General features: G+C 40.3%; 1 long non-coding RNA gene across 4 annotated transcripts; it reads right to left on the bottom strand.

Moving 5' to 3' along the window:
* Nucleotides 482–6,538, bottom strand: LOC8069299. 4 transcript variants are annotated; one of them, XR_002452976.1, is made up of 7 exons: nt 6,368–6,523; nt 5,601–5,700; nt 5,321–5,432; nt 3,393–3,702; nt 3,118–3,296; nt 1,316–1,433; nt 482–1,001 (listed from the first exon to the last, which is right to left on the bottom strand). It is a non-coding gene; the product is annotated as an uncharacterized LOC8069299 (long non-coding RNA). The 4 variants fall into 4 exon arrangements; XR_002452977.1 differs by having other exon boundaries at nt 3,393–3,694; XR_002452975.1 differs by having other exon boundaries at nt 482–1,225; nt 3,393–5,432; nt 6,368–6,538.

Raw genomic sequence — 8,306 nt, 5'->3', positions numbered from 1 at the left:
GTATATCGATACAGACTGAGCCAAACCCGGCGACGTCGATCAGTATCGCATCGGACTGAGCGGAATAGCAAACGCCGACTGCCGCTGCGAGCGACTGCACTCCCGCCAAATACACAAGGAACAGGCCGTGCTCTTGTTGGGCCAAAGCCCAGTATACAGACGAGGGCAATATATCACCGTTCGATACAAACCAATGGTCAAATTCCTTGCGACTGCAGACACACGTTCGGGAGGCAACGTTAGATGATCTCGTTCATTTGCTTAGCATCACATGGTCACGACGATGACTCAAAAGGGAATAGCAGGAATTAGAGAGCTCATAGAGAGCTAGCTCAAAAAAGGAAGACCAGAGAAGAGAGAGAGGCAGAGAGCTCATAGAATAATAATGCTTCAATTTTAGTTAATACTAGTCTATAAAATTTTGTGTCATGGGTTCATGATAAACTTTGGTTAGGAACTATAGCCCTTTTTACATTTAAAATTAATTTACAAAATTATGGTTGTATTCTAATAACTAAAGTGGTTTACATAATAATGAATTTAAAAAGAATAAGTTCCTTCTCTCGTTGCAATGCACGGACATATTTACTATAATTTACAAACCCTAAACCCTAAACCCTAACATCCTGTGGAACTACCTGCCGAGTGATTGCAGACTCACTAGGAGATTTACACCCAATCGCAGCTCGATTACAAATACGAGGACAGAACACAGCAAATATAATGCTTCACTCTGACGATTCCTCCCATTGCGGAACGCATCAGTTTCAATTATTAGACGTGATAGCAAACCCAACAGTTTACCATGAAAAGCATTCTGGAGATCTTCACAGCCGGCACCAGCTTTCAGCACTTGGCCTTCATTCCTAATAACGAACTCCCTGTCTCTAGTCTTGTCTCGCTTAGAGAAAGCCCCATCCGTGTTCAGTTTAAGGATCCCATCAGGTTTCAGCCACCTTTTCCTCTGAACCGCAACTGCTTGCATGCATGTGGTGTTTTTTCTGTTGCCAGAAAACGGTCAGACATAGAGGCTATCATGTAGCAATGTTGCTGCAAGGAAACAATTCAGCTTATGGTGTTTTTTCCCATCAGGTTTTGTTCATAATATTTCGATTTGTAACCATTCATAACGATTACACATGTATGTTCTCAACTCAAAACCATGAGTTTTGTTGGCTTCCCCAATTTTTCTCGTGTGCTAATGTGGGATCAACCGAATTAGCACCTACATAATTACAAATATATATTACTTGAATAAAACCAACAAAAGCAAGTTAGCGGTAATAATGAATAATAGTGCTAAACAACACCATACCAGTGGTCGTGGGATGACACTATCATAGTGGCGTTGGTTCCGTGCATTCAGGAGGTAGCTCCTTTGTATTTCCCTTTGTTGCACCAGGGTCATTAGTTTTTTCATGAAATCTACAAGACTAAAAACATAGAAAATATAAAACACACTTCATGATCTCTATCACCTATAATATGTGCTGCTATGATTAATTAGAACCTCAATTGTATAATCGACAATTTTTCATCAAATTAATATTTTAATCAATAAATTTATAATTATTAAGAGACATGAAGAACATTAGCAGTGCTACGTAGAGCTCGACACTATGAAATTATCACAAAGAGAACTACTTTAATCCGAGGTCTATAAATATTTTCTTTCTACCGATATTAAATATTATCTTAGCCGCATCACAGAAATGTCTATAAATTAAAGTTAGTGAGCCTGTGACGCTGTGCTCTTTGTGAATGTGTTTGATTTCACAAACTTTGCTTTTAAAGATAATGTCACTTTAACGTTGGTATTTAAGTTTTACAGGAGTATTTATTATCTTATCATGCGATCTATGTGTTTTAAATATAAGATATTAGATATCTCATAGCAACGCACGCGCACGCTACCAATCTAAATCAAAATATAAACGTGAGTCATATTCAAACAATACTGGCAGTAAGAAGAGAAGAGACACAAATTCAGAGCATGCCAAATTTCTGAAACACTAAGAAAGCTTACTGAAATTCATAGAACAACACCAGAAAAACTCTGAATAGTGTACTTTATTGATACAATGTTGTGACTGAAGGAATTTACGTAAATTAAAAAGAAGTTTAATCAGAGGATGCAGAAGGTATACAAAGGAGGGTAAACATATGGAATTGCAAAAGCAGCCTTGATGATTCCTTGAGGATACAGAGAAATCGCCATCAAATGGCTTCAAAGACATTTTGTTTGGCTGATGTAGGATTTCAACTATACAAAGCTCTTTATTTTTGCATCATCCATGCAAAATAAAATTCAGTCTCTATTTTTTTTTTCATGTTAAGTCATCTTTAGAACATTTCATATGTGCTGCAGCAGTCAGTGATTCTCACATTTTTTTCTATTATTGCATTTGATCACACATTTTATAGCTGCAGAGAAAATTTGTGGGATCTAAGTTGCTGAGGTCTGACTGCACGTCTCTAAAAGTAACAGAACTGATCTTGAAGGTTCTATATTTGTATAATAGTTAACTAAGTAGCAGCCACAAAAGCCCCAATTTACACTTCATTACCGTTTTGTCTGGTGAAAGGGCAAGGAAAATATCCTTTCCTAATTTCAATAGCAGAAAGTCCTAAAACATCCATGAAAAGTCTTATATAGAAATAAAAATCTTCCTCTGAGAGTATTTAAGCAAGTAAACTCCAAAGAGAAGAACAAACCAGCGGGTGCACCCACAAACTACCATCTTTCTAGCTGATAATGCCTAGCAGATGCTACTCAGCTACTGAACATATTACTATCATCATACACATAACAAATACTATAATTGTATTACTCATGAGATAAATACCACTCTCCCCTTTATAAAAAAAATGCAACTCTCCCATCTGGACTCACCTCTTATTTCTGCAGCAAGGATACCATTATTTTTGTTTAATCTAAATGGATACAGCAGTTTAAGAATACCATTACTTTTGTAGTGTCCGTTCAATTTCTAAGAAAGAGAATATTTTGGAGATTATTGGCAAGAGAACAGAAAGTAAAGACACATTTGCATAGAGAACACCATAGAAAGCATTCAAATTCGGGGTATCAAATCAGAACAAGTGTGTGTTGCGTACCTATATTTTTTCAGTGAGTCACAATAAAGATCCCAACATGCTGTAAAGCTTCATCCTTGCCATATTTTGATGTCAGTATTGGGGTTCTCCACTTTGAGGGAGGATTCCATTGGACCACAACTGTGTCAGTATATGGAATCCACAAGTACTTAATACATTTGTTTTCGGAGAGCTGCTTCCTGCAAAAGAGAGAAAGGAATAAATCTGAGGATGTTACAACTGCATAGGCAAACCAATTATACAGCTAAATAAAGATTGGCACCACGAAACATTACTTGTGTTTATTCTTGATTTCATCTGCATTGGAAACGAATGCATGCTACACAAGCTGGTGTCTTTCTACACATTAAAGGTAACTTCTGCGATGACTCCTAGGCCACCAAGTCCACATTTCGAGCTCCAAGATCTTGCAGTGGCACTGCAGTTTTGAAGAATTCTCTGAAGACTCAGCTGCACCCTTCTGAAAGAGAACAAGGGTGGAATTCACTGCAGCTGGGCTGTTTCCAGGAATGGAGGAAGTCCAGGAGTCCACAGTTCATCTGCAGAAGTGATCTGGATGGAGGTTTGACCAATGCGGCTTCAGACCTCGCAGCGAAAGGGCAGAGCAAGATGATATGATCAAAATGGGCGTTTTGAAAGTTGGGCGAAGTTGAGCCTCGAGTAATAGTTGAGGGACCAAAATGGCTATTCTGCCATTTTATTTTGAAAAATATGCATTACAAAATTCTTTTGGGGTGAAAGTCATATAGAAACAAGAATTAGTATTAGTATTAGTATTAGTAACTTACCATAGAGTCCATACTCCATAGTCAGCAACCAAGTGAAACTAAATTTTAACGCTACATATTGGTACTGCCTACAAACTATAATTCTGCCATACAGTTAACTAATACATTTGTCTGAGTGTGCTTTATTGTGTACCTTGCGTGCACTAAACTGGAAACAATTTAGCACCCCCAATCCTACATTGACAAGATCTATCCTAATTTTCTACAAACTTGGTAGTGCAGCGCCTTTTCCATCCAAATTTGGCTACATAGAATTTCCCCAAAAATGAATTTCCTCTACATTAAAGTTACCTATTGCGAACTTGCTGAACAGGCAACATCTAAATGGATCATTGTCACACGAAAATTAGACTGGACTCAATATCTGATCCAATTGATTTTTGAAGATATTGAAGACACAGGAACTCAAGGTCATATGAAACTGGCTTTGATGTTCATGTACAGCCAAATGTCCCTCAAAGCTGGTAGTTCCTCATTCATAAGATGATAATAACCAAGCATCGATCCTTGTAGCACTGGCAAGACATGCAGATGCATCTGCGCCACATATAACTTTTGTTTCTGTTGGCTCCACCACAATCACCACTTTAGCAGTGAACACTCTTGCATTAGCATGAATTTTAACAGGAACAAGCATGTCACACAAAGATCAACACACTTATTGCAAGTGCTTGATAAATATCAAGCAATGCATTTTACTGAACAAATGTAAACAGGATCACCCAAACATAAAATCAAACTGGACCAGTTATCTCATAAGTCATAAGCAAAGGACATTTCAGTGAGATGTTTTGAGAAGTGCACTATTTTTGTACAATCTAATATTCTACATTAGAATCAACAATCTTAATTTTTTATACCAAAACAACAAAATTAACATCTGAATGGGGTTCATCCCGAAATGATTCGGAGTGACTAATAAAAACTCTACAATATACTGAGAGGTAGACCAAAACCAAAGAATCTAACCCTAGTTAAATGTTATGCCTTACCTCTTGAACATGCTAATAGAACCATGGAGTGCAGATTCTTAGATCTAGGCCCACAAAATATTAAGAAATAGTTTGCATGACAAATTGAACCATGAAGTGCATATAGAAATTACAAAATGGAATTAGAAATGAGGGTAGATCCAGTTAGTAATAAACTTAGTACCAACATGTAGTCGACTAGTAGTGTAATGCATGTAACAATGTTCTAGAAGCATTGAAGAGGGGCCTTCAATGTCAATTCAGTGCTGAAATTCATATATTACATAGTCCTGTTCCATAACAGCAACTTAACATAGAGTCCATAGTCAGCAACCAAATGAATCTAGATTTAATGCTAGATATTGATAGTAGCCAGAAACTACATTTCTACCATACCAGTTAACTACTAGTACTACATTTGTCTGAGTGTGTTTTATAGTGTACCTTAGCTGCGCTAATCACAAAAATAATTTGGCATCCCCAATTGTGCACTGTCTGAATCTATCTTAACTTCCTCCGAATTTGATTGTGCCGCGCCTCTTCCATCCAAATTTGGCTGCAGAGGATTTTACCCAAAAAATGGATATTATCAATAGCTGGTGGAATTCAAGACACAAGAACTCAAGGTCTGATGAAATTTGCTTTGATGTTCATGTAGAGCCTAATGCCCCTTGAAGCTAGTAGTTCCTCATTCGTGTAAAATAATAAGAACCACGCAACAAACCTTTGCAGCAAGGTTAAGACGTGCAGAGGCATATGCACCACACAGAATTTGTCTCTGTTAGCTCCACACCGACCGTCACATTGGCAGTAAAACGCTTCCCCTGCAGAAATAAGCACGTCACACACAAGATCAACACACTTATTGCAAGGGCTTAATATATAGCAGGTAATGCATTTCACAGAACTGCAGTGCATTTTGCTGAACACAGTGCATGCCTGGAACATAAACAAGATCGCTCAAACATTACTTATTTTGGATTCATAATTTATAACTGCACTGCATTTGGCTTGAAAGGATCAGGCCACAAAAGAACATTTTGGTCCAGAAGGAAATCGCCGCATCCATTATGCTCACATGTTAATTAAAGTAAACCAAGTAAACCAAACAGAGAAGCTATAAATGCCAAAAATCACCAAACTAGTCAGTGCTAACAAAATATTGTCGGGGCTAAATTTAAGTGTTAACTGAGTCATTCATCTACACTATCACATCCACTGCGATGGGGAACTGGTCCATAAGACACGTGCACGTGCCTTCTAAATAAAATGCATAACTTCTGCTAATTTGGCAACACACTATCTTCATAGAATCTGACAGAGGCTGATTTGTATAGCAGGTACCGGTACTGCATCAATGTTTTTCAATTTCTATGAGAAAGGGATAAAATCACGCAATAACTACATCTAGTTTCAACTGTTCCAAAAGATACAGACTGAAAAAAAAAAAAGGGGGGGGGGGGGGGGGAAGATGAATAGTAGTTGTGCTACCAATTGAAGACCGCCGCCTCTGCCGGTGCTGATCGCGCGCCGCCGTCCTCGTTCCGTCCCAACCCCACGCCAAGCGAGGGGCGGAGGCGCCGCCCGCCGCCATCCATGTGCGCAGTCTGTCCACAAGGGGCGGAAGGTTTCCATTTGGGCCGTCATTCATTGGGCCGGGCCGTCTTCGCAAACTGATACTCTGCGCTATATAAGGCCACACACCCATCAACCGAGCAAGCTAAAAAAAAACAATCAACGGGGCTCTAAAAAAACGAAAACAATTCTGGCGCCTCTGTTCTTGCTTCGTCCCAGCCATGGCGGACGACAAGAAAGCCGGAGACGGAGACCACTCCGATGATTCAGAGAAGCAAATCGGAGAGACGGACCCTCTCAGCCCGCCGCGCACCCAAAGCAGCCGCCAATACACACACCGCGTGAGCGCGCCGCGCCGCTACACCGTGAACTCAGCGGCGCCACAGGTAGCGTTCGAGAGCGCGACCTGACCCCGATTTCGCCGCTTCTTTCCAGCCGCTTCATCGCCGTTTCTTTCCGGACGCTTACTCGCCGTTTCTTTCCGGCCGCTTACTCGCCATTGCTTTCTCGTTCTTTGATTTTCTTTACTGAAATTCTTCAAGAAAACAAGAACATCCCATGTTCCCCAGTTCCTTTTTTTTTTTTTGTCCACAACAAGTTGCTGGAATACCAAGAAAGGAGAACAATGTACCGCGGATTCCTCCTTCCTCTCGCTCCGTTGTTTGCTCGTTACAAAACAAATTTAACAACCTCCGCTCTCTTCTGTTCTTTGCAAAAAAACAAAAACAAAAACAAAACTTCTGTTTCTTGATTTCAGATAGGACAGCAATGCCACACGCCTGGAAGCGAGCCATCCAATGGCTGTTCCGATGAATTCATCGGCTCTGAGGTCAATTTCTATATCCCTATGATTCTACCTCCTGTTATTTCCAACTTAAGACAACAAGAACAAAGAACTGAATCATTTTCGTTTCAGACTTCCGCCATTGGCGCCCAACAAAGAGAGCATCATGCCCACTCAGAGGTGGCGCGACCCTACCCATCCCACTACACGAGTGCGGACGTCAGCCAGGCGGTAGGGGACTTCACCGAAAGCAGACCCACACCGGACATTGTCGAGAGGAAGAGGGAGCACACCCCTCAGCTTATTACCTCGGGAGTCCAAGCCCAGGTTATTGTCTTTCTATGACTGGGTTTGAATTTGCATTCCCTGCTAGCTTTGCTGTGACTGTGATTGTGCCTGTTTATGTTACTTAATAATGTCCTGAGACATTTTCTGTTTCTTGATTTCAGCTAAGGGAGCAATGCCAGGCATGTGGAAGTGAGCCCTGCAATGGCTCTGCCAATGAATTCATCGTCAGTGAGGTGAAATTTCCATATTCCTGTGATTCACTCCTATTATTGCTAGCTTAAAAAACAAGAACAAAGAAGTGAACCGTTTTGATTTTAGAGTTCTTCTACCACCGGCGCGCAGCCAAGACAGGATGCCCGGGTTCGGAGACGGTTCTTGGAGGTGCCGCGGCCATACACATCCCACTCCACAAGTGCAGAAGGTAGCCCCAGGCCAGCCATCATCCAGAGGGAGAGGGAGCACGCCCCTGCACCGAGCACATCGGAAGCCCAACTCCAGGTTACTGTCTGTCTTTCTTAGTGTAAACTTGCAATCCAGAATTATCAAATAGAAGGTTCTTTCCAAATGAATTTTGGTGAACTGACATGGTGCAATCCTTGTTGATATTTTCCACGTACATCTTTAGGCCTTGTTTAGTTGTGAAAATTTTTTGGACTTCGCTACTGTAACATTTTCATTTTTATTTGACAAATATTGTTCAATCAAGGAGTAACTAGGTTTAAAATATTCGTCTCGTGATTTACAGGTAAACTGTGTAATTAGTTTTTGTTTTCATTTATATTT

Source organism: Sorghum bicolor, chromosome 5 (genome assembly GCF_000003195.3).
Source record: "Sorghum bicolor cultivar BTx623 chromosome 5, Sorghum_bicolor_NCBIv3, whole genome shotgun sequence".
NCBI lineage: Eukaryota > Viridiplantae > Streptophyta > Magnoliopsida > Poales > Poaceae > Sorghum > Sorghum bicolor.
This window is presented reverse-complemented; position numbering and strand designations above follow the sequence as displayed.